Genomic DNA, 27,883 nt, shown 5'->3' on the forward strand with positions numbered 1-27,883 from the left:
CAGAAGCAGAGAAAACCATGAGGAGAGCAGAGAGCAGAGAGCAGAGAAGCAGAAACCACCAGAGAATGCCAGAGAGCCAGAGTGAAGACTTGCTGGGGGCCGGGAGGCTGGCAGGCACCCCTGCCTGCTGTGTACCTGGCAAATCCCAATAAAAGCCTGCAAAAGCCACTGAGACCTCCAGGACTCCTCCTTTACCCCATCTGCTAGAATCATAGAAAACCTGCACTGTGCCCTTCCTGCTGCTACACCATATTTAGTAGGATAACTGCTTGTTCTGCAGTCTAAATGGTGTATTTAATTCATGACTTTCTCCCTCTGCAGTGAGAGGGACAAAATCACCACCACAACACTTGAAGGCCTAAATAGATCAGACTTCCAGTCCCAGAGAACATATCACCTTTTTTTATTAAATAAAAATCTTTCAAACTAAAAAACAACAAAGAAGGGGCCTCTGTGGTGACACAAGGGGTTAAGTCTCAAAAAGCGATCAGCAGCACAAGTTTGATCCCCGGCCAGGGATATACCCACATGGCACAGCAGACCTCTCCTCCTCTCACCTGCTGTTCCCCTTAGCAGTGTATTTCAGTAAATTGGCCTGTTCTGCTCCCCACTCTGGCTCTGGTGAATTCTCTCACACACACACACCCCCACACACACCCCTCTGGTCTGCACCCTGGTTCTTGTATGCATAAATAAATAAATCTTTAAAAAAAAAAAGTAAGGCAAAAAAAAGAAAGACAAAGTCTAAAAAAATAAGAGTGACTATATCAGTCTGGTAGGACTTTGAGTTAACCCCTCAAAAGTAATCCAAACTCTGGAGATAAAGTTCTATTACACAAGAATTTTGCTAGAAGCTGGAGTTGGGTGAACTTCATGGTTGTGATGTCTACTGTTTATTCAGTTTTCTTTTGGAAACAGTATCCCTTTTCTCCACCTTTGGCTTTCTGCAGTTGGTCTTGCATGGAGATAAACCCAATTGCACCCAACCAGGACCAGGAAGAGTAGGAAATGAAACAGGGCCCCAGGTGAACTCATCATAGGGGTTGACTCCCTGGGTGCTCTCCTGCCTGTCTTTCCAGACAGCCCCTTCTACCTGCTCATGGTGCACATGCCCAGAGTCCTCATCTCAGGGTCATCACTAGCCCTAGGTCATCATGTCCTCTAGCACTGTTCATCTCTAAATTGCCATCGTGGATATTTTGGAAATCTGCAGCCCTGGGTCACTACGTTTTATCATCTCTCAGCTGCGTTACCTTGTGTTGGCCCTTGTTTGCTGGCACACTGGTTGTTTCCAATCTAATCACTCAGTAAGGTACAATTCTCCCTCCCACAGGATCTCATCTCCCACTTTAACGAGGCTAATATACTTCAACTGTTTCATCTGTACTCCCCTCGCCTCAGGCCATCCCCTCCTCACAGTTGTATTATTCTCAGTTCTTAGAAAAAGCTATTCACCTAAGTTCTCAATTTAGACTCTTTCTGCCTTCTTGACCCCCCTCTATCCTCCTCCTCAACTCTGACTCCTGTGCTCAAATCCAGTTCTGTGTCTCTAATTGCCTATAGCACATATGTCTATAGGACAGTTGCCTATGGGACATATGGTGTCATCAGAACACCAAGTCCATTGACTCAATGTAGGGTAAGGAAAAATGTCAGGCTTTTCTGCCCTCCCTCCATCAGGCTAGATGATGAATCCTTGTGGTCCTGAATGCATGCCTGATGGGGGACACCTGGAGTAGGGTGTGGGCAGAGGTAGATGGGATCACCTGGGCTGAGACTGGGCTTTTAAGGGCGGTGTCACGGGGACGCCAGCAGAAGCCGAAAGAGAAGCTGAGAGAGAAGCAGAGAAGCAGAAGCAGAAGCAGAAGCAGAGATCACCAGAGAGCCCAGATAGAGTGAGGACTTGCTGGGGGCTGAGAGGCCTGCTAGCCTCCCGGTCCCCCAGCACCCTTGCCTGCTGTGTACTGGGTAAATCCCAATAAAAGACCTGCAAAAACCACTGAGGACTCTGACTCCTCCTTTACCCGGTCTGCATGGGATCAAAGAAAACCTGCTCAGTGGTCATTCCTGCCCTTACACTCAACCTACCCCAAATAAAGCTTTTTATCACATCCCTCCTCCAACATCACCTTTGCCTACTTATTTCCTTATGTCCCTCCTTCCCTCACAGTCATCTGCTCAACATAACGTGATGAGTCTGAGAGAAAGAGCAAGAGTATTTCAAAAGTGTGGCCCCTGGCTGTCATACCCTGAACCACAGGCAGCGGTTGCTTCCCTGTAGCATTGGGCAAACATACCAAAGGCAATTTGAACCAGCATTAATTTGAAATTCTGTTACTTGAATTAAAATGCCTTCAAAACTGGTCTACCAATTCTGATTAAATTCAGAAATTTGTTTATTTCTGCTATAGCTCACTGAGACCTCTTACCAGAATTCAGAACAGTGCTTGGTACATGATCTGCACTCAAATATTTGTTAAATGAATGAATGACTAAATTTAACATTGAAACATTTTTATAATAAACATTAGGCAACAGAAACCTTATAAGTAGGTTCAAAGTTCAATTTTATGTTTTATAGAGCGTGCCTTTGAGATTTCCAGTCTGCTAAATTTAAATATAAATCATCTTATGGGATTTTCTTTGTGAGTAGAAGCACTGATGATTAAATTTTGATTAGACTAATTCTTAATTTTAAGGCAGCCCTGTTACAGATACAGTAGGTTAGGAATATTCGTCACAGCAGATTGTTAGGATTGGATCTAAACCTCTTTTGTAAATGCAGGGACTACTAATCAGTGCTTGTTTTCTTGGCTCTGCTGCCTAACAGGTTATTTGGCTAAAAGCCAACATGGCAATCATGTCCCCGCTCCCTAAATCTTCATGTTTCTAATCAGAGCCTGCCTTCCCTCAGCTAGCTGCTGCAAAGTGTTCGATAACTGAAACATAAAACTTCAGTTTTTGGAGGGGTGGGATATTTCCTGACCAGGAGATTGGAGAAGTATAGCTATGAGTCAAAGCTCATATTTACACATTGTCAGATTTTCATTACAAACTGGAGGAGGATTGCTGAGAAGTTGTAGGTTAGGGAAAATGAAGCTTCATATTTTCCCAGACACTATGTCAGTGGTTATCAAGTTGTTTCAAAAAGTCTATCAATGTTCCAGGTTGTTGATGTCAAGGTAGGCCAATGAAACCAACTTTAAACATTTGCATTAATAGAAATATTATTGTTCTCCTTGATTAACCTAACAATAAGGAAATGTAAGTTTCCATTTTAAAACTTCCATAAAAACTGTGTATTAGTTTGTAGGGTAAGGAAAAAATATCAGGCTTTTCTGCCCTCCCGCCATCAGGATAGATGATGGATCCTTGTCCTGAATGCATGCCTGATGGCGGGCACCTGGAGTAGGGTGTGGGCATAGGTAGATGGGATTCACCTGGGCTAAGACTGGGCTTTTAAGGGCGGTGTCACGGGGACGCCAGCAGAAGTCGAGAAAGAAGCAGAGAAGCCAAGAGAAGCAGAGAGAACGCAAGAAGGCCCAGATAGAGTGAGGATTTGCTGGGGGCTGGGAGGACTGCCAGCCTCCCGGCCCCCCAGCACCCCTGCCTGCCGTGTGCCTGGTAAATCTAAATAAAAGACCTGCAAAAGCAACTGAGGACTCTGACTCCTCCTTTACCTGGTCTGCTGGATCAGAAAACCTGCTCTGTGGCCTTCCTGCCCCTACATAGTTTCACATATTAGAATTCTTACAAGGTTTTATTTCTTTAAAAGAACGCTTCTATTAAAAACTTTGAAAACTGCTGAGAAATCAACATCATGGGAGGTGCTTGCTTAGGAAAAGTAATGTCCCTTCCCTCAGAAAAAAAATTTTAAGGGTTAAAAGAAATAATGTATGAGAGCAGTCAGTACAGTGCTTGGTACAAAGGTTAATGAAGTTTACTGAAAAGGAGAGAGGGAGAGATGAAGGAAGTAAAGGATAAGGGGAGTGGGGCTTATTTAAAAAGCAGGTTTGCCAGATATCTCTTGTTTGCCTTTCCAGATTAATTTTTTTACCCTACTTCACCCTACTTATGGGGAAGCTGACCTATCCAGGCACATCACAAGTGTTCTCTTGCATTTGCTTCCAGTTCATTTTGATCAATAGGGTGCTATAGGGCAGAATGAGGTAGAGGTCCCTGTATCTACTCCCCTGAACCTCCCTCAGGCTGGTTCTGTTCCTTCACCAAAACTCACACAGTCTCTAGGTTCAGATATAAGGCCCTCAGTTTTTTGGGAAGGGGTGGTGTGATTTTTAATTTTATATATGGCATTTGTCCCATTCTTAGCATAGAGCTCCTAAATCCCTTGGAATTCACTAATTCCTGAGAACCATGAAATGTGGCTTGTTGTGCTAATGAGATGACTTTTGGAAAGTTCATAGTTCACCTGTGTCACGAAAGGGGAATGGGGGTTGCCAGGGGAACCAACCAGATGATTGAAATGTTGGACCTTTCAGTCCTATTATTCTGACCTCAGGGGCTGGGAGGGGTGGGTGGAGATTGAATTCAATCACCAAAGACCAGTGAGTTAATCAATCATGCCTCTGTAGCAAAGCCTTCATAATACCCGAAAAGGTATGTTCAAAGAGCATATACCAGAATTCATCTATGTCCCACTATGCTTGGCCCTGAAATCAGTAAGCTCTTTCTCAGTCAGGGGACCATGTAAAGCCAAAGGGCACCCAGAGGCCCCCAAACTATTATGAGAAAAAAAAACAAAACATTTTGCCCATTCTGAAAGGGTGTGACTTCTGTGAGCATAAAGGCAAAGAATGCAGACGGTGTGCTCAGTGTGCTCAGAGATACTTAATTGGTGCAGAGAGAGAAAGGAAGGAGGGGAGATTGCAGATAACAGACTCCCAACCAAACACCAAAGTCACCAATCTCCTTGATGCCAATGTGGTGTGTGCTGTTAATTTAATCCTTGAACCACCACAGGGTCTTCTCCCCATGAAGCCATAAAAAGGAATTCACAGACATTTTAGATAAGCAGAGAGAAACAAACTTTTTTTAAGAAAGTAAAGTTGTATTTAAAAGAAGAAAGTAAGGACTCCCAGGTACACTGTACTCGGGAGGGACAAGGAAGCCATTGCAGGCCTGTGTCTAGAGGTATTTAAACCTTTTTTTCTCTATTCTAAAATCTGGAATCCTCTTTGTGATTGGCTCTCTCCCAGTGGCCATACTCCCCCAGGTAGCTGTGTCCAGCTTCCCAGCTCTTATCTTAATCTTTCTTTCACTGCCCCTGTCCAAGATCTCTTAGAATTTACTGCTGTCATTAGCCCTCCTGGATTTCTCTGCCCTTATCTCAGATGCCTCTTTAACTCTCCCAAAGTCCCTTCCTGTGCTATCCCTGAAGTTACCTACTTAATCCTAAATTGCCCTGGGAATCACCCTCATGGGCAAATATCCAACCAAACAGGCTCAGTCCAAGACAGGATAGGTGGAGCCAGAAGGTTTGCTCTGAGCCTAAAGCCTCTCCTGTCAGGGAAGCACAACAAAGGAGTTAGGCAGTTTCCAGAGAATTGGGACAGGAGAGACCCAAAATTCAAAATATACCATATAGTCCACCACGAGGTCAAGATGATAGCTACCATGGTCTCTACCAAAATGCTAAAGCCATCAAGACCGAGAACCAGGAGTAATCTCCCCATTTGTCTCTCACCCATGTGTCTCTCCTCCTCATGTCTCTCTTCCTTCTCCTTCGTCCCCCCTCCAATATATATCCGCTTTCCTGCTTTCTCCTTCCCAGGTGCCCATCCCCATTCAGCAAGCCCGGTTCATGGCATGCTAGAAATTTTTGTCCAAGGCCTCAGAGATGTCAGCAGCCTAGAAGTGGGTGTGAGAAAAATGGTGCTCATTCTCACAGCATCTGTGCTACATGTTCCTCCCCCTTTTTCTTTGATACACCTGTAACTTCCCAAAACTCCACAGGGACAGAAATGCCTTATTTTGGGAACTCAATTAATGGCTATGTATTTTTTGACCTATAAAAGCATTCTTTATCCTTCCCCCCCATGTTCTATATCTCCAGAGGCAGATTTTTAGAGACCTCCCTTTGAGTTTGGCCAATGGGAGACTCATCAGGAGATCTGAGAAAAGAGAAAATAGTTTGGTTTGGCAGTTGTCACATTTTTCTGTGTAGCCCCTCAGAACTGCTGCAGGTGACCCCTCTCCCAGAGCCGTCATATCTGCTAGTTCACTCTGCCCTTGGGTATCTCTGGATGGTAACCATTTCTCAGCATGGGCCATTCCTGGGCGCTTCAACATTTCTTGTTGCTTTTAAAACACTAACCCATTTTTTATGAAATAACATTTATTAAAATTTCTTTAGTTGTCCCTACAGTGTGTGATCTGTTCTCTACCAGGAACCTGACTGTAAAGTAGGTTTTAAGACTTGTGACATTATATATAGACTGGAGTTTTATTCACTGCCAATGATTCATTTTTTTAAAAGAAATCTTATGTTCACCACTAATGGTCTAATTACATCCTTCACCATACAAATGTTGCTTCAATTAAAAAAAATTAAATAATAATAAAAAAGAAATCTTAGTAAAGCTTTGAGTATTTACATTCACTCAAGTCTCAAAAAAAAGTGTTGTAGTCTTCTTTTCCCTTCTCCTCTTAAAATAATAAGGTTCATAGAACAGAAAAAACAGTGCGTTAATTGATTTTTTGTCCAGTGAAGGCAGGGGATGCAGTCAAGGAGGGAGCAAGATGACTCTACAGGGATGTGAAACACTTGAAACTGAAGAATCAGGAATTGAATAATTAATCCATAAAATGTAGCAAACATAATGATAAGACTTCATCTATAGAATTTATTTTTATCAGGGCCTCCCCTGGTGGCGCAGCCTCGGCAGTGCTGGTTCGATCCCCGGCCCTTGGCAAGGGTCCCACGTGGCCCGACAGACCTCTCCTGCTGCGCCCACTGCTCCCCTCAGTAGTGTGTTTCATCAGTCTGCCTGTTCTGTTCCCCACTCTGGCTCTGGTGAATTCTCTCACCCTCCCACGCTTCTGACTGTACCCAGTGCTTGTATAAATAAATAAATAAATCTTTAAAAAAAATTTATTTTTATCAAAGGATGTCTCATAGACTGAAGCTCCAAAGGATCATAACCAATAACATTTTGCTCTTATAAATTCAGGAAGCCAACTACCTCCATGAAAGAGGGAACATGAGTTTCTCAGTTTAGAATGTGGGAGATATGTATGTTAGAAATAAAAAAGGAAAACAGAAGGCTATATCATGGCTCCATGGTCTATTATTCCTTAGACTTTGTAAGTGAGAAAACCTGTTCTGTATTTAACAACTTTTACAATATATTAGCCCATCTCTCCTGATCACCATCACTTAAAAAGCTAATGCAATACAGTATTTACTGAGAGCCCATAATCTATGATACATGGTACTAGGTGTTGTAAACAGTATGGCAGATGAATATAAGAATGACTCCAAATCAAAGCAGATTATGTTATCTATGTAAATAGAGTTCTCATAGTATAAACATAAGTGATTTGGAAATATGGAAGTGGTCCTTTTGCATCCTTTTATCTGACATTAATTCCTCAGGCTTCACTTTAAACTTAGTTCCATTTCATTTCTAAGAAGAGATGGACAACTGTTATTCACTAAGTTTGCTGTAATTGCATCTGAAAGGGAAATTTAAGGGTGGCTTCCCCTCTCTGCTTTCAATACTTCCTCTAATCTGCCTTCATCACACCAATGTGAAAGTCCCAGGCCATCTATCCTACAAGCATATTTCATTGGCACAGCCAAAGGGACAGCCAAGCTTTGAGCTGGTGGTGCTCACAGTTCAGGGTGGTAGAAGGGTATTTGTTAGAGCAGCCAGGTCTGACCTGGGGGGGTTGGTTTTCAGAGGTGGCAGGCAGGCATCGGAGTGAGATGCTGTGGACTCCATATAACCATTTGTGTGCCTCTTACATCTCACTACATTTCCCTGCATGCTATGAAGACTTCCTGAGTGGAGGAGCATGCTTCTGTGAACTAGGAGAGGAACTAAGTGGACATGTTGAACTTTAAAAGATGGAGAACAGGCAAGCCTGCTCTCTTGCTTTTCAGAATTCAATTTGCGCTTCAGTGTGACTGATAGGAGAGATGGTAGGCAGCCCCATGCTGGTCAATTAATCTTCTCTCTCTCTATTCTTCCTCATCTCACTCCTCTTGTAATTAAACCCTTTTTAAAAATTTTCCTCTACCTGCCTACTTTTGTACCTTGTCCTGAGTTCTCAATCATGCAGTTGAACTCATAAACCAGGGCACTCTTATTTCTCCCAGGGTTGCCCAGTAACCATAGGTACCCACCACGGGGTCACCACACACTTCGGTGACCAGCCCAAAGGACACTTCCTTGCATTGGTTACCATAGGTGAGCTGAAGTTGTGGGCCATGCAGTGGGATCTCTCTCTCTCTAATGTAGAAGAGCTTGTTCTTAGACATTTCTATGCAGATTTGTTTAGACATGAGTTTTTATCATTAGTGTAAACAGTTTTTTTCTTTATTCTTCTCCTCTTTAAAGGTTTTGTTTAGGTGATCTGGCAAAGTGTGGTGCATGAAAGCTGATTTTGGTTTCATGTGAAATCTTGTGAACATACATATGGGGTTCATTTTCAAATCTGACTTAGGGCTTTCTATTCTGGGGGGAATTTCTCAGCTGTGTGTGTGTGTATACTTGCTACAGCTTTGTTCTTGGTTCAAGAGTTGAGCCTTCTACTCCAGCTGAGTGAATGAGCTTGGGTGATTTCTGGCTGACTGAAGCAAGTTCAGCTATCAGTCAGTGTCTAGGAAGCATGTGGATTTTATCTGTAACAGAGGTTGGCCAACACATGTACTAGTGTAAGGAAAAATTGATGGAATTATTTTGCAACTGTATGAATTCTGTAAAAGATAAGATAGAAGAGATGAGCTACCATATATACATTCCTTAATGCCCCCCCCATAAATTAGAATTAGAAAAGGCAATGGTCCATATGGTGGCACAAAGAAAGGCAGAGCAGCCTTCCCCTTACACTGATATTTGGAAAGGGGAGAAACAAAGAAGGAGGACCACCACTTACTAGAGACTTTGAACCCACTAATGGAGAATACCTTTCAAGAGGCCAGAACCTCTTGTCACTCCCCTGCAACACTCCAGTTTTGCTCATAAAGAAAACTCACACAAATGATTACCATTTTATTCAGGACTTCAGGGCCACTAATGATGCTGCCCAGGACATACACCCAACTGTGCCAAATCCTTGCACCCTACTAACTGCCACACATGAGAATTTTTTTCTATTTCTCAACCCTAGACTTAAAGGATGATTTTTTCCCCCCCTATATCCCAGTAGATGCCCAGAACCAGTGATTCTTTGTTTCGAATAGTAGGACTCTGAGCCCAAAAGCAGTTTGCAATATTGTTAGATTGTTGCTTCCAAAATTGTTCAAATTTTTCTAAAAGCATTGAGTATTTTGAGGAAAATACTTCCTAGGTATTTCAGAAGGTCCAACTAAAACATGGCATCCTCCTATATTTTGTGAGTGATTTACTAATTGCCAGCCTTGTCTATGAATCTTGTCTGGAGAATACCATATTGATTTTTAACCACTTAGTAGACTGTGACTGTAAGGCATCACCTCAGATAGCTCAGACATGTACACAAAAGGTTACATACTTAAGATTTGAGATTAAGGAAGGTAAATAAGACCCCATGATCAAGAGAAAACAGGTGGTTTCAGCTTCAACTTTCCCAGAAAATGAAGACAATTACATGGGCTTTGGGTAATGGCAGGTTTTTGCAGAATTTGGATCCCTAACTTTGGGATAATAGCAAACTCTCTATATAAAGTCTTCAATGGTCTTATTCCAAACCTTTGTTTGGGACTTCAAAAAGTTAAGAAGCCTTTAATGAAATAAAAGAAAGGTTGTTCAAAGCACCAGCCTTAGGGCTACCAGACCCCCAGAAGCCATTCTGACTCTACGTGCATGGGAGACAGGGAGTCTTCCTGGGAGTACTTATCCAATTATTAGGACCAGAAATGTAGCCCATCACACACTTTTTCAAACAATTAGACCACACCACTAAAGTGTGGCTTCCATATTTGTGGTTTGTAGTTGCAACTTAACAACCTTCTGCATGAATCAAGAGAGCTTACCATAGGTCAGTTAATCACTGTGTATGTGCCACATCAGGCTTTCGTTGTTAGAACAGAAGGGTGGATTTTGGTTGACTTCTGGTAAAATGGAGTTATATAAAGCAGCTCAAGCTGTGAGTCGCTAGTTCTTTACATCCATCTAACTTGCTTCCAAGCAATTTCAGATAGCCTTGATAATGGAATCTGAACACATAACTGTCTAGAAACTGTTGAAACAGTGCATGCTAGCACATCCGATTAGTCTGACCAGTCCCTATATGATACAGAGTGGAGACTTGTTTACAGATAGAAACAGTTTTATGGAACAAGAGTACCAATATGCAAGATATGCAGTGATGATTCTTCAGGACACCATAGAAACCAAGCCCTCCAAGCAGGGATATCTGCACAGAAAGTTGAATTGCTAGCACTGACCTGAGCACAAGGTAAGACGGCACACTAACTCAAAGTAAGTCTTCATGATTCTACAAACACATGGGCCATATGGGAAGAAAGGGAACTCCTTATACCCAGCAACAAAGACATTAAGCACCCACTAGAGATCATAGCCTTGCTGACAGCAGTGACTTTTCCATGAGCTATAGCAGAAATGCATTGTCCCAGCCACAAAAGGGATGGATCTGAAATTGCAGCAAGCAATGGAGCAACTGACTGTGGCCAAGGCCACTGCTTGTTCTGCTTTCCAGAGGGCACTCATCCCTCTAATGGACCTATCTCAATTTGTCTCCAAATATACTTGATCAAGATGAGGAAAAGGTCTGTGAATATAGATTTACTAACATTGACCTCACCTCTAGTTGTGGAATTAACTCATCTGGTATATTATTCCTCCCGGAAGCCCCAGTCTGCTCCGTGTTGAAATATCTACAAGAGTGATTCCACTATGGGAGAGATGCTTTCCAAGAATCCATACACCCATATTTAAAGGAACCTTATTTGCACAGACTGGCTCAATGTAACACTCAAGTTTAAGATTTATATGCCAAGAATAACCCCCAAGACTGACATACCTTCAAGCTACCGGTGTTCAATATCAGGATAAGTTCTCTTTCAAAAATTGGCAGTGGATTTACTTGGGTTTACCCAAGTACCCAAGACCACCAGCAGTTATAAATATATTTTGGTCCTTGTACATATCTTCCTGGTATGGGAAGAAGCATTCCCACCAGGACAGAAAAAGCGTCAAAGGTTGCCAAATAATTGCTGAAGGAAATAATTCCTTACTTTGAATTTCACAACTCTATACAGAATGACAACATACTTTCATTTGTTTCAGAAATAATTCAGAAAGTAAGTAATGCCTTAAAGGTCACTTACAAAACATACATGCTGCCTGGAGACCTAAAGGACAAACTGAGAAATGAATCACACCCTAAGGAAGACCTTGGTGAAATTATGTCAAGAAATCTATCTGCAATGGAATGAGATATTGTCCATTACCCTCCTTTGGATAAGAGTGGCTCCTAGAGGTGAATCCTGGTTGATCCCTTTTGATATTGACATTGGGAGACCATTTCAAACTTCAATTTTGATCACTGTACTAGTCATCAGAGGTTGCCAAATAGAACAAGAATGTAGGATCAAACATACATGAAATATATCCCAGAAATTTTAGCTGTAAGTAATAATTTGCTCTTAAAGAAAGAAATCATAAAGGGATTTCTATACCTGAATGAACAATTGAATATTTTCAGAGTTGGTGATCAGATTTTACTCAAAAGTGGAGATACTTGAACTCAACCATTAGAGATATGGTATTTTGCTAACCACTTGCACTTCCCTTTGAAACTTACAAATGTAAGATCCTGTGTACATCACTCCAGAGTGAAGAAAGCCCCAGAAGGCAAGGACCTGAGAAACTCAAAGACCTGAGATATTTGTTTAAGAAAAATACAAAAGCTTAAATGTTTTTTTCTCTTTCTGCCTCTGCTGCAAGATGCCCCCAGGATTCACTTTCAGATGAACTCCGGAAACCCTGAGATGACAAAACAAGGCTATGATCCATTCTTATTAATTGATCTAAGTAAGACATGTTTTTCTTCCTTCCAGAGTCTAAGATACGTAGGGCAGTATCTGAAACCATGTGACCTCTGCTGACAATCCTCCACAGTTTCGAGAATTTTATTTTTACTCCATTTTTATGTTGATATTTTTTATTTTTATAATTTTTATTCTTGAGTTTTTTTAATGAACCTATGTTTTTATTTTTCCCTTTTGTCATTTGCAGATTTTATTTTTTGCAGTTATATGTGCAGTTCAAGTGAATAAACACCCTGGCCACTTTAATATGAATAAAATTGCTTTCCATCAGGCAGTGTGAATAGTTCATTTTTATATCAAATCACTGTGTCTTTGTGGATATGAGTAAAGCTGCATATGTATAAGATATTTTATGTGGCTTAAATGAAACTAAGGGAGCTATCTGTGCCTGTATCTTATATGTCTATATATCTGTTCCTTTGTGTCTACTTTGGCTTCTGAAGGATAAAAAATGGTATAGATGGTATCTGTAGAAATTTTGAGCTCAGAAATATAATGGGAACTATACAAGAGCTTCTAGGAAACATGGTAGGATAATTTTGGAATTTAATGGGTTGGTTTGAAATACATACATCTATAAAATTGTGGTATTGCTTTAAATGTTGGGTAAAATAGGAGTTTGAAAATTATAGTATAACTGTGATGGTTAAGAAGTCCAATAATAGAGAGGGGGCGGAGCAACATGGCGGCGAGGAGACGCTGCGAGTAAGATCTCCCATTAAAAAAAGTTAATAGGGAGGAAAAGCGGCAGGTCCCAGTGAGAACTGGGACACGGAAGATAAACGGACGACTCCAGCAAACTGCCCGAAGAAGAAAGTTGCCATAAAAGAGGACAAGAAGGGAGGGAAGCGCAGAACCCTGCTCCCCTCCCCCGCCCACAGAGGCGGCACTCTCCGACCGGCAGAGACGAGGGAAACAACAAACCAAAACGCCCAACAAGAAAAACGGATGCAGCAAGCGGGACTGTGAGTGGAAAGGAACTATTTCAGCCACCACACCCCGTGAACGGGAGCTGAGGCGAACCCTGCAGGATCCACCGCGGAGGTGAGCTCCACGCGCAATTAAAGAGAGCCCCGCCCACCAGGAGGAGACCAGCACCAGCACACAGCCCTGGCCGCCCGGTAAGCTTGCGCGAAAGCGGCGCTCGGATTGCAGCTGCCCAGGCCCCTGCGCCTGCGACCTAGGCTTGCGGGGAGACGGCGGAGGCCCTCCCTGAGTGAGCAGGAACAAGGTGCCCAGGCAGGGGAGCGGGATTCAAAAGGCGCCATTCCCGCGCCACTGATCTGGGCTACAGCCCGCGTCCTGGAACTGAGGGCTTTGGAACTGAGACCTGGGCGGAGGCCCGCCCTGAGTGAGCAGGAACAAGGCGCCCAGGCAGGGGAGCAGGACTCAAAAGGCGCCATTCCCGCGCCACTGATCTGGGCTACAGCCCGCGTCCTGGAACTGAGGGCTTTGGAACTGAGACCCGGGCGGAGGCCCTCCCTGAGTGAGCAGGAACAAGGCGCCCAGGCAGGGGAGCGGGATTCAAAAGGCGCCATTCCCGCGCCACTGATCTGGGCTACAGCCCGCGTCCTGGAACTGAGGGCTTTGGAACTGAGACCCGGGGCACGAAATTAGGGGCGTGGGTTCCCCACGACGGTGGGGCACAAGGCAGACACAGCACCCCAAAGCCGTTGAGGTGTACCCTACCATCCCCGCTCTGCTCCCTGTCCCACGGGGTGGAAAATCAGCTCCCCAAGGGCTCTAGGAGAGATCTCTGGTGCCACCTAGCGACTTGACCCCAGCACAGGCTACTGAAGGAGCTAGTGGCCAGCTGGGGAGTTAGCCCACACCGGGCCCCTTCTGAACAAGTAGTCTGAGCCCACAGGGAGAGCGAGCACCCACAGCCGGGGCAGACCAGGCGCACAGAAGAGTGTGCCTGAGACCAGAAGCGCAGGGAGTGTGTCCCACATCACCATTGTAGAACAGGGACATTTCTTCAGTAAAAACTACCTGCAGAAGGCTTCCTCAGGAGCCAGAGGTGAGCGGGGGAAGTTCGCCCACGCCAGACCCCCTCTGGCCTGCAGTCCAAGCCCAGAGGGGAGCAGGAACCCACCGCCGGGGCAGACCAGGCGCACAGGGGAGTGTGTCCCCACATCGGCATTTTAGAACAGGGACCTTTCTCCAGTAAAGGCTGCTTGAAACTGACAGATGACTCCTGGAAGAACCAGAGGGGAACAGAGAAGCCCACCCAAGATGCCGGCAAGTCCCAACAACACAGTGTCCCAACGCATACGGCAAATTAGAAAACAGACAGTAGGGAGGAGAAGAACCACACGCAACCTAGCAACTCTCCAGAGAAAAAGCACACCACAAAAAGAAAGCCAGCCCCCAGATTGCAACGACAATAACTTGGAAGAATTTCTGAGCCTTCCAGAAAGAGAATTTAAAATTGCCGTGATTAAAAAACTGACAGAAGTCATAAAGGAAAACAATGATAAGGGAAAAATAATCAACGATCAGAAGAATGCAATTGAGTCCCTAGAGAGGGAAAACAATGGTCAGAAGAAAGAAATTGAGTCCCTAAAGAGGGAAGTAAAAGAAATGCAGGAGATCAAAGAATTAATGGAAGAACTAAAGAATTCTGGGAAAAGCAATGAAAGCAGAATAGATGAAATGGAAGAACGAATAAGTAATCTTGAAGACACAGAAATAAAAAGAACCAAAACAGAGAAGGAAAGAGAAGTACGAAGGAAAAAGAACGAAGAAAGACTTCGGGAACTATCTGACTCCATGAGGAAAGGAAATATAAGAGTTATAGGAATACCAGAAGGAGAGGAGAGAGATGTAGGAACAGAGAAAATATTCAAAGAGATAATTGAAGAGAACTTCCCAAATGTGAAGAAGGAGCTGAAAATTGATATACAAGAAGCAAGAAGAACACCAAACTTCCACGACGAAAGAAAAAATACAGCAAGACACATAATAGTAAAGCTCCCAAGAATCCAGGACAAGGAAAAAATAATGAAGCTGGCAAGAGGGAAGAAACAGATAACATTCAAAGGAAAACCAATCAGGCTGACATCAGACTTCTCCGAAGAAACACTACGGGCAAGGAGAGAGTGGAGGGACATAGTCAACAGACTCCAAGAAAACAGATGCCAACCAAGAATACTCTATCCCGCAAAGCTCTCCTTCCTCTTTGAAGAAAGAATATGGACCTTCCCAGACAAACAGAAACTCCGGAGTTTCATTGCAACTAAACCCCCACTCCAAAAAATACTACAAGGAGTCCTAAAGCCAGAACCTCAGAGCGACGAATAACAATGAAAGAAGGCCAAAAAAAAAAAAAAAGTTATTAAAAGAATAAATAAATAAAATCAAAGGAAAGACAAACACAATGGCAAATACAGATGTTAACATATCAATATTAACTCTAAATGTAAATGGACTAAACTCTTCAATAAAAAGACACAGAGTTGCAGCCTGGATTAAGAAACAAAACCCAACCTTTTGCTGTCTCCAGGAAACACATTTAGCTACAAAAGATAAAAATAGGCTCAAAGTTAAAGGATGGAAAACAATCCTACAAGCAAATGGACCAAAAAAGAAAGCAGGAACAGCTATACTTATATCAGATAAAACAGATTTCAAACTCAAAAAGATAAAAAGAGACCCCAATGGTCACTACATTATGATCAAGGGGACAATACTTCAAGAAGAAATAACACTCATTAACATATACTCACCAAACGAAGGAGCACCAAAATATATCAGACAACTGTTGTCCTCTCTGAAAACAGACATCAGAGAAAACACATACGTAGTGGGAGACTTCAACACACCACTATCAACAATGGATAGATCAACAAGACAAAAAATAAGTAAAGAAACCAAAGCTCTAAATAAAGACCTAGAGCAATTGGGCTTAACAGACATCTATAGAACACTAAACCCCAAAAAAATGGAGTACACATTTTTCTCAAGCGCACACGGATCATTCTCCAGGATCGATCACATACTGGGGCACAAGACAAACATCAACAGATACACCAAGATTGAAATCATATCAACCATCTTTTCTGACCATGAAGGCATCAAACTAGAAATAAACCATAAAAAGAAGGCAAGGAACTTTCCTACCTCATGGAGATTAAAAACCACACTACTGGAAGACCATTGGACTAAGGAGGAGATCAAAGAAGAAATTAAAAAATTTTTTGAATTGAACGACAAGGAGGACACCAATATCCTAAATGTATGGGATGCAGCAAAAGCAGTAATAAGAGGAAAATATATAGCAATAGAAGCTCACATCAAGAAACAAGAAAGAACGCAAAGAAACAACCTAATCTCGAAGCTCAAAGATCTAGAAAAAGAACAACAAAAAAACCCCAAAACCAGTAGAAGAAAAGAAATAATAAAAACCAAAGCAGAAATAAATGAAATTGAAACTAAAAAAACAATCCAAAAGATCAATGAAACCAAGAGCTGGTTCTTTGAAAAAATCAATAAAATAGACAAACCCCTAGCCAGGCTCACAAAGGAAAAAAGGGAGAAAGCACAAATAAACAGGATCATCAATGAAAGAGGAGAAATCACAACGGACACAGCAGAAATCAAAAGAATAATCAGTAACTACTATGAACAGTTATATGGAAACAAGTTTAACAATCTAGAGGAGATGGACAAATTCCTACAACTCTACAATCACCCAAAGCTAGATAAAGAAGAAATAGAACACCTAAACAGACCAATTACAATTAGCGAAATTGAAATGGTAATCAAAAACTTCCCCAAAAACAAAAGCCCAGGACCTGATGGATTTACAAATGAATTCTACCAAACATTCAGAGACGAATTAGTGCCTATCCTTCACAAACTCTTCCAAAAAATTGAGAAGGAAGGGACAATACCAAACACGTTCTATGAAGCCAACATTACACTAATACCAAAACCGAACAAGGACAACACAAAAAAGGAAAACTACAGGCCAATCTCCCTAATGAACACTGATGCAAAAATCCTCAATAAAATTTTAGCTATCAGAATCCAACAATGTATCCATAAGATAATTCACCACGACCAAGTTGGATTCATTCCAGGGGCACAAGGATGGTTTAACATCCGAAAATCAATCAACGTTATCCAACACATCAACAAAAAGAAATATAAAAACCATATGATAATATCAATAGATGCTGAGAAAGCTTTCGACAAAGTGCAACACCCATTCATGATAAAAGCCCTTGAAATTCTTGGGATACAAGGAACATACCTCAACATCATAAAGGCCATCTATGACAAGCCAACAGCCAGTATCATTCTCAATGGTGAAAAGCTGAAAGCAATTCCATTAAGATCTGGAACAAGACAAGGATGTCCACTCTCACCATTGCTTTTCAATATAATACTGGAAGTCCTAGCCAGGGCAATAAGACAAGAGAAAGACATCCAAGGAATCCAAATAGGAAAAGAAGAAGTCAAACTATCACTATTTGCAGACGATATGATATTATACATAGAGAACCCCAAAAACTCCACAGAAAAGCTAATTCAACTCATCAATCAGTTCAGTAAAGTGGCAGGATACAAAATCAACACGCAAAAGTCAGTAGCCTTCCTATACACAAACAATAAATCTGAAGAAGAAGAAATCAAAAAGACCATCCCTTTTGTTATTGAAACAAAAAAAATCAAATATTTGGGAATAAATCTAACAAAAGAGGTAAAGGACCTATACAAAGAAAACTATAAAACACTGTTAAAAGAAATAGAAGAAGACACAAAGAAATGGAGAGACATCCCCTGCTCATGGATTGGAAGAATAAACATTATTAAAATGGCCATCCTTCCAAAAGCAATATACAGATTCAATGCTATTCCAATCAAAATTTCAATGTCATTCTTCAAAGAAATAGAACAATTATTGATGAAATTCATATGGAATCACAAAAAACCCCGAATAGCCAAAGCTCTCCTGAAAAAAAAAGAAGGGAATGGAGGCATCAGACTCCCAGACTTCAAACTATACTACAAAGCCATAATCATCAAAACCGCATGGTATTGGAACAAGAACAGACATACAGACCAATGGAATCGAATAGAAAATCCAGAAATAAACCCACAGGTTTATGGTCAACTAATCTTTGACAAAGGAGCAAAGACTATGCATTGGAGCAAAGAAAGTTTGTTCAATAAATGGTGCTGGGAAAACTGGGTCGCTACATGCAAAAGAATGAAGCTTGACCACCACCTCACACCATACACAAAAATCAACTCAAAATGGATTAAAGAACTAGACATAAGACCTGAAACCATAAAATATATAGAAGGAAATATAGGCGAAACACTACGTGATTTGCACATCAAAGACATCTTTACAGACACATCACCCAAAGCAGTGATAGTGAAGGCAAAGATAAACAGCTGGGACTATATCAAATTAAAGTGCTTTTGCACAGCAAAAGAGACAATAACAAAAACAAAGAGAAACCCCACCAACTGGGAGAACATTTTTGCACCCAACACTAATGATAAAGGACTGATCACAAAAATCTGCAAAGAGCTGATGAGACTCAACAACAACAAAGAAAATAATCCAGTCAAAAAATGGGCAGAAGAGCTTAAAAGAAACTTCTCTGAAGAGGAAATGCAAATGGCCAACAGGCATATGAAAAAATGTTCAACATCACTTGTCATCAGGGAAATGCAAATCAAAACTACCACGAGATACCATCTTACACCAATGAGAATGGCACATATTAAAAAAACTAGCAACAACAAATGTTGGCGAGGGTGTGGAGAAAAAGGAACTCTTCTGCACTGTTGGTGGGAGTGCAAACTGGTCCAACCACTGTGGAAAGCTGTGTGGAGATTTCTGGACCTACTAAACATAGAGCTTCCATATGACCCAGCAATTCCACTCCTAGGTATTTACCCAAAGGACACAGAAACATCAATTCCAAAGAACACCTGCACCCCTATGTTTATAGCAGCACTGTCTACAATAGCTAAGCTTTGGAAACAACCCAAATGCCCAAAAATAGATGACTGGATCAAGAAGATGTGGTACATATATACCATGGAATATTACTCAGCATTCAAAAAAGATAAACACATGCAATTTGCTGCAACATGGATGGCGCTGGAAGGGATCATGCTCAGCGAAATAAGCCAAAAAGAAAAAGAAAAATACCGGATGGTCTCACTCATAGCAGGAATCTAGAAAACTTAAATAATGGACCAGGAAAATGAATAACTATAAGAAAGTGAAAATCAAAATCAACAAAAAACTATGAACCAGAGACACTTTTAGGGGGGCGGGGGCGGGAGGGGAGGGATTGGGGTCAGAATGGGGGGCTGCAATTGTATGGGGAATATATCAATAAAATTTTATAAAAAAAAAAATAAAATAAAATAAAAAATAAAAAAAATAAAAAAAATAAAAAAAAGAAGTCCAATAATAGAATCAAAATAATAGGTTAAGGTTTGACTATCAGTATTGCGCTGAGTTTAGCAGGAGTCTCGATTGACGCTTAACTAGGCAATTAAATGACTTTTTTTTTCTAGTATCCATGACAAAACATCCCAGGAATTTAAACTAGGAAAATTTGATATTCTTTACTTTGATTAATGAGGAGAAATTTAACGGAACCTCAGTGGAGCTCCCAAGAAACTCCATATAATTTCTCCCTTTTCTCACAGGAAGACACTAGATAAATTCCACCTACTTGGTATTTACCTGGTAAATTGGAACTTAATGGGAGGCATTGTTGCTTAGGAAAAAAAAGATTAATATTTGCATGTACATGAATATTAAATTGGTGTTTCAAAATTTATATGAATCCTTTTAATTGTCTCCTATGTTCTGATATAATATCACTTGTCAATTTTGATTGTTATTCTTGAATGTTGAAATTTCTAATGTTCAATAAATTTCCATGTCAATTATGTTATTACCAAGTTTTGTGTTTGGTTATTTCAGAGTTTTGATATTTGCATAAATTGTTTCTGCAGAAATTAGCAGAAGAAAGATTTCAACACTATCTTAAGACCCATGCTAATTGACAGAAATGAAGAGTGAGAATTTTCTACATATGACATAACGGATTATTAGAGATGAACATAATTTCAATAAATTTTTATTTGAAAAGATACTGGGTTGTTTTATGTGGACTCAAGGAAATTTTTTTCTCTTTTCAGCTGACCATGATCTGCAGGATAGTTAAGTTACATTTTATGAGCAGAACTAAATGGTGTTGCATTTTCTTTTCTCTTTATAGCATTTGATATAAAACTGACAATAATTCTTATTTCTCATGGCAATGTGTTTATATTTGCATAATTTCAAAAGGGAATTTTATTTGTCTTTCCTTAAATTAGAGAATAGGAAACATGTTTCATTACCAAGTATGGGGTTAGAATGTCTTTTGTGAGTTGAAAATGAGCAGGGTCAAGAAGAAGAGAGTCTGCCATTCTGCCTGTACATTTCCAGAGACTTCCGGTAATGTAAGGAAGCTTGATTACATTGGCAGTCCTAAGACCCCAAAGAGGAAAACCTCGGAAATCTCAAGAAAAGGAGGTCTGTCTGGTAAGACCATGGCCTTGCTCCCAAGAAAAATCCAGTCTAAGATCCTCTGAGGAGTGTTCCAACAAAGCCAATAAAAATTCTGCTTGGTTATTCTGCCCTAAGATTTTATGCAAAAATAGGTCAAATGGATTCTAGCTAGTTTTAGTTTACAAATGCATTTTGCTATACTATTCAATAGAGTTGGGGATGAAGGTGGAAATAAAATGATTTCATTTATTTTTTCTTGTTTTTTAATGTTTTTTGAGATAATGTTGGTTTCCAGCACTATGATTTTTTTTATTATTTTTATATTCCCCATACAATTGCACCCTCCTTATTTTGGCCCCAATCCCTCCTTTCCCCACTCCCCCTGCCCAGTGTGTCTCTGGTTTATAGTTGTTTGTTGATTTTGATTTTTTCTTTCATATAATCATTCTTTTTCCTGGTCCCTTATTTAGGTTTTCTAGATTCCTGCTATGAGTGAGACATCCAGTATTTTTCTTTTTCTTTTTGGCTTATTTCGCTGAGCATGATCCCTTCCAGCTCCATCCATGTTGCTCCAAATGGCATGTTTATCTTTTTTGCTTGCTGAGTAATATTCCATGGTGTATCTATACCACATCTTCTTGATCCAGTCATCTATTTTTGGGCATTTGGGTTGTTTCCAAAGCTTAGATATTGTAAACAGTGCTGCTATAAACATAGGGGTGCAGGTGCTCTTTGAAATTAATGTTTCTGTGTCCTTTGGGTAAATACCTAGGAGTGGAATTGCTGGATCATATGGAAGCTCTATCTTTAGTAGGTTGAGGACTCTCCACATAGCTTTCCATAGTGGTTGGACCAGTTTACACTCCCACCAGTAGTGCAGGAGAGTTCCTTTTTCTCCACATCTTCACCAACATTTGTTGTTGCTAGTTTTTTTAATATGTGCCATTCTCACTGGTGTAAGATGGTATCTCATTGTAGTTTTGATTTGCATTTCCCTGATTACAAGTGATGTTGAACATTTTTTCATATGCCTGTTGGCCATTTGCATTTCCTCTACAGAGAAGTTTCTTTTTAGCTCTTCTGCCCATTTTTTGACTGGATTATTTTCTTTGTTTTTGAGTCTCATCAGATCTTTGCAGATTTTTGTGATCAGTCCTTTATCATTAGTGTTGTGTGCAAAAATGTTCTCCCAGTTGGTGGGGTTTCTCTTTGTTTTTGTTATTGTCTCTTTTACTGTGCAGAAGCTCTTTAATTTGATGTAGTCCCAGCTATTTATCTTTGCCTTCACTATCACAGCTTTGGTTGATGTGCCTATAAAGATGTCTTTGAGGCATGTCATGTAGTGTTTCACCTGTATTTCCTTCTATGTATTTTATGGTTTCAGGTCTTATGTCTAGTTCTTTAATACATTTTGACTTGGTTTTTGTGCATGGGGTGAGGTAGTAGTGTTAGGGGGAAAAGGATGTCCTAAAGCTAGTTCCATACAGGCTTTGTGGACTCCACCCCTACTCCAGACCAAAGCCAAAAGACACTGGGAACTACAAATCCCATCACCACCAAAGGGAAGGTTGCTGGAACCAGAGGGTGGGGTTCAGCAGCCAAGTTTGGTATGAAACCAGACACGTGGGCTTTGGGGGATTCCCCTTTTTGGCTCCCCACCAGCTCACAGCGTGCGGCCAGCTCTGAGAGTGCCTTTGGGTTTCCAGGTCGGCAGATCGGGTAGGACGCATTAAAGACTTTATTTCCCTATTTTCTCCCTGAGTTGTACATTTCCTCAATTCCTTTTCCCTTGTAAATAAACCTTTTATTAACCTTTTGTGTGTGTCTGTAGTGGAGTATTAATAAGTCCCTTTTTAAGAAGCGCGTGGGTGAGGACCCATAGCCAGGCAACCCGTTTTATATCAGGGCTGCTCTGAAACAGTAGTCAAGTTTCATTCTTTTGCATGTAGTGACCCAGTTTTCCCAACACCATTTATTGAACAAACTTTCTTTGCTCCATTGCATATTCTTTGCTCCTTTGTCAAAGATTAGTTGATCATAAATCTGAGGGTTTATTTCTGGGTTTTCTAATCAGTTTCATTGGTCCGTGTGTCTGTTCTTGTTCCAATACCATGCAGTTTTGATGATTATGACTTTGTAGTATAGCTTGAAATCTGGGAGAGTGATGCCTCCATTCCCTTCTCTTTTTTTTCAGGAGGGTTTTGGCTATTCGGGGTTTTTGGTGGCTCCATATGAATTTCATCAATATTTTTTCTATTGCTTCAAAGAATGACATTGAAATTTTAATTGGAATAGCATTGAATCTGTAGATTGCTTTTGGTAGGGTGGCTATTTTGATAATGTTAATTCTTCCGATCCATGAGGAGGGTATGTCTTTCCATTTCTTTGTGTCTTCTTCTATTTCTTTTCACAGTGTTTTATAGCTTTCTTTGTATAGGTCCTTTACTTCTTTTGTTAGGTTTATTCCCAAGTATTTGATTTTTTTTGTTTCAATAATAAAAGGAATGGTTTTCTTGATTTCTTCTTCTTCAGATTTATTGTTTGTGTATAGGAAGACTACTGATTTTTGTGTCCAACACTATGATTTAGGGGAATTGGTTCATACCTCTTCAGATGCATGTTACCACCACCACCATCAAAGCACCCCACTGTCTTTTACCCAAGCTATTGGGCCCTTGCTGCCCTTTTTTTGTATCTCTCCATCCCTGAAATTTTCTGATATTTATTCTGTTTGCTTTGGTTAACTAACATCTCCATCTCCAGATTTTTTTTTTTCTTAACTGATTTACTATTTTCAAAAAATAGAGGTATTTGCCACACTGGGTACCCTTGGATGATGCTCTATGACTGATAGTTATTTCCTCTGGATACACTGGCACCCCTAGTAGAGATTGTCTTTTGAATCAGCACACATTTGACTTTCAGCATAGAAATAGTGACAAAACTGAAAGGGGGGACTTGTTAGAGCAGTGTAGCATGGCTGGGGTCAGATCAATCAGGCATGTGGTGTAGTGAGATATGATGGCCTCCATCACCCCATTGCCATGCCTTGAACTTTTCAGTACAACTCGCAGCATTCCATGAGTTGGACTTTCTGAGCAGAGGAGTGCTACTGGGAGCTAGGGATGACACTGAGCAGCCATGGTGAGCTTTAAAGATGAAACACAGGCAGGCCTCACTCTTGCTTCTTAGGCTTCTACTTGTACCCTAGTTTGGCAGGCAAAACAGATGGCATCCAACCATACGCTGGTATATCCATATTCTCTCTGTTCTCCCTCCCCTTGTAAATAAAACTTCTTTCCATTTTTTTTTTTTTTTCAAATTTTTGCATGTCTGCTTTTGGATCTTGGCCTTAGTTCTAAAGCATGTAAGTAAAGTACCCCTGTCTTCCCTGGAGTTGCTCTGTGACATAATGACCAGTATTCATCCCAGATCCCAATATTCTTCCTCTTCTTTTCATCTATCAATTCACAGGAAACTAATATTTTTAGGCTCACTTTGGGCTAAATAAAAAAGATTACGTGTTACAGTGGATAGGCAAAAAATTTGTTCCATGTCATGCCTGGTAGGTAACCCCCACTATCTGAGAGGATCTGTGTAATCCATTCACTGCACAGAGACTAGGAATTTCTGGTCTATGGAATGAAGTCCAAATACCTTAAGCCAGTGTGGTAATTGACACATCCAGATGACAGTCTGGATGACACATTTTTTATCTATTTTTCCACTCTGGACACTGAACTCTTGACAGTACAGATATCCACATACAAAACCACAGCTAGAGGGGTTCTTTAATTTGGCAATTTATGAAGATGGCAAAAGATGATGATAGAGGTCACACTCTGAAATGAGAACTCTATAATGTTTATTATGCATAGTTACATTTTATATATATATATAATTTACATATATATGTGTGTGTGTGTGTGTGTATATATATATATATATATATATTCCTGTATGGGGATATATAATGGGATGTTTTATTTGTCTCTAGATGATCCTCACTAAGAAATATGTAATAAACTTTAACAGTATTCCTGTGTGCTTCTCACTAAATTCCTAGGGTTCATGTGCAAAGATACTCATTTCTTACCTCAGGTTTTTATTACTTTCACAGGTACTTCTTAGCGTCTTTATAATAGCCTCAGGTCTTAGTCAAATCTGTCTCTGGACTTCCTGGAGTTTGCTGCACCCCTATGTGATTGCATTATTTGAAATAATAATGGGGGAGGAGAGAGAAAATTGCGGATTATGCTTCTTTGGATGTAAAGAATTACTTCCTCTTGGGAGTGGGCTCTGAAAATAAATCCCCATGGATGACTGGTTGCTAGGACACTTCCTGTGTAACATTTTCAATCTTCCTCACTTGGTGTTAAAGGCATTACTGCTTAATCAGCCGGTCCTGTCTCTCACCAACAGAGATGCCACTTAGCTATTTCTCCCTATTGCCTACCATGTATCCTGTTCTCTAGTGACAACTGCATTCATTCTTAAATTTTCTTGCATTATTTTTCATTTTCAGCCCATGTGTTCCTTATGTTAAAACAAACAAACAAACATCAAGATCTGTGACTTCTTTCCCATATCCCTGGTGGAATGAGTTCGTTCCCTATTTTTATTCTCACCTCAATTTACATGCTTTCTCTTCTGCAGGACTTAGCATGCTGAGTTATAATTATAGTTATTTATTTGTCTATCTTGTCCCCCATCACCATAAGACCATTGAACCTTAAAGGTAGGAACAGTGTGTTATTCGGCTAGGTAATCATAATGCATAGCTGGGCCTGGAAAGAATGCTCGACAAACATCAAATGAATGATTGTAGTGCAGGCAAGAACTTAGAGCAACCTTGGTTAAACTTTCCTGCAGGGGCAGAGATTCTGTTGGGATAGAAACTTTGAATATAATTCTGAGATTTTTACCAAGGTTCTTAAAATTTCCACAGGAGTTATTCCATGCAGGATTTGTACACTTAGAAACTATCATGTGAACATGATGTTAGATCCTAACAAAGGACACATGGTTGCTTGTATATTCTTCCCCATGCCCAGACCAAACCATTCACAGGCAATTATCTGAACTTCCTCAACGACTGCACTGTAAGAATGGCCTATTTATTGAACTGACTTCTCCCACTAAACTATAAATCCTTGAAGACTGAGTGTACGTAAATTTTGTTCATGACTGTATCCTCGTCCTTACAGCATGCCTAGTGTGTAATCCATGCTAAATGTTTTTTGAATGAGTGAATGAATAAACAAATGAATGAGGTCAGCATTCCTTGTAAGGGATAATTAAGAAAAGTATAACTAAATATTTCCTGATGAAATTTCAGTGATGTAGACATAGCTTCTTGAAAGTTAGCTAGAGGGAGGCAGGTAAAGAAGATAAATTTGGCAACACTTTACAACCACATTAAGTCAGTTTAGATTATTGTAGCAAACCCTGAAATAGTTTCCCTGCTGACATTTATATGCTTAAAGGAGAGTTATTCTTCCAATGATTTTAATAATTTGTGTTGTATCATATACTTTATTAAGCAAGAATATGTTAATGTTTTACTCCCTGGAATGTTTTCACAAAGTAATTTTGAGAGCAACAAGATAGCTTATATGATGGAATATTTGGTCCTTCACTATTCCTCAGTGATATTGCTGAAAGTAGAATGTTGTTTTCTTTTTAATCACTAATCCCACAGAAGTTGGTTTGCCTTTCATCTGACATCATTTCAGAGTGGAAGGTTATGAACGTCTGTTTAGAGTACTAACACAAATGGCTGATGCAAATCAGAAAAACATGCTTCTACATTTTTTTGCAAAAATTAGAAAGATTTCTGGCAAGCAGTATTAAAAATATTTATACAATATTTTTGTATTGATATAAGGAAATAGGCTCCCCCCACTGCATATGGAGGAGGCGATAAATTGGTACAGGCTGTTTATGGAGACCAACTTTGAAAATAATATTCAATCAAAATTCAATATAAATATTCTTTCATCCATCTTTCAGTTGCATTTGTAAAAATCTATTCTACTGATATACCCACATATGATGGTTCCATACATGTAGAAGAACATTTATTGTTGCAACATTTTTAGCAGGTAGTCATGCAACTCTGAGATCTGAATAGAAATAGCTAAAACTCTGAACAAGCTCTGAACACAGAACTTGAACCAAAGATAAGAGCTATGGAAGTGCTACTAAGAAGTGTGGGTTTTTGCCTAAAGGTTGTGGGAGCCATAAAGAGTTTTAGAAGAAAGAAGAGCCACCTTCTGGACAGCCTTTACACTATCTTTTATCTAAAAGAAATACTGGTATTCTCAAATCATTGACTACAATGAAAATCTCACCTATAACCTCTGAAATATGCACCAAAGGGAATTCTATTTAACCCACAGCTACATTTCTTATAATCCTTCCCCTTAGTCTTTTTCATATCCCACATCACAGCAGCACATATACCTCTACCCTACATGATTTATCACACACAGCTCCCCCAAATTCTGCTAAATTCAATCTACAAGTGTTTTTTTTAAGTCCAAATGTTTGTGACTTATTTTTCACTTTTACAATATTCATTTTTACTCTACACACATCTAGAGTTTCACATGATGAGAAATACAATTGGCATTATTTTTTAGTGCAGAGATTTTTTTCTTCCCCTTGGTCTTTCCTTTTTCTCTTTTTTCACCCTCTGTTAGTTTTCTATTGCATAAGAAATTACCACACACTCGGGGACTTAAAACAGCATCTATTTATTATCACCCTGTTTTCTTGGGTCAGCAGTCTGGGCATGGTTTTGTTGGATCCTGTGTTAAGTGTGTCAAGGGCTGAAATCAAGGTGTCTTTTTAGGCTACTGTCTCATTCAAGGTACAGGATCTTCCTTTGTGCTCAAGTGGTTACTGGCAGAACTCACCAGTTACTACAGGCCAACAGGAAGACACTTGCCGCTTCAAGCCTCTGATCTCAGGGAAAGCCCAAGTTCTCTTTTAAAGAGTTCACTTGATTAAATCTCATTTCAAATATCTCTTCACTTTTGCCACATGACATCACAGGAATTATATGCCATCATAGGCACAGGCTCCACCCAAAATACAGGGGA

The sequence above is a fragment of the Talpa europaea genome (assembly GCF_964194135.1).
Source record: "Talpa europaea genome assembly, chromosome: 4".
NCBI lineage: Eukaryota > Metazoa > Chordata > Mammalia > Eulipotyphla > Talpidae > Talpa > Talpa europaea.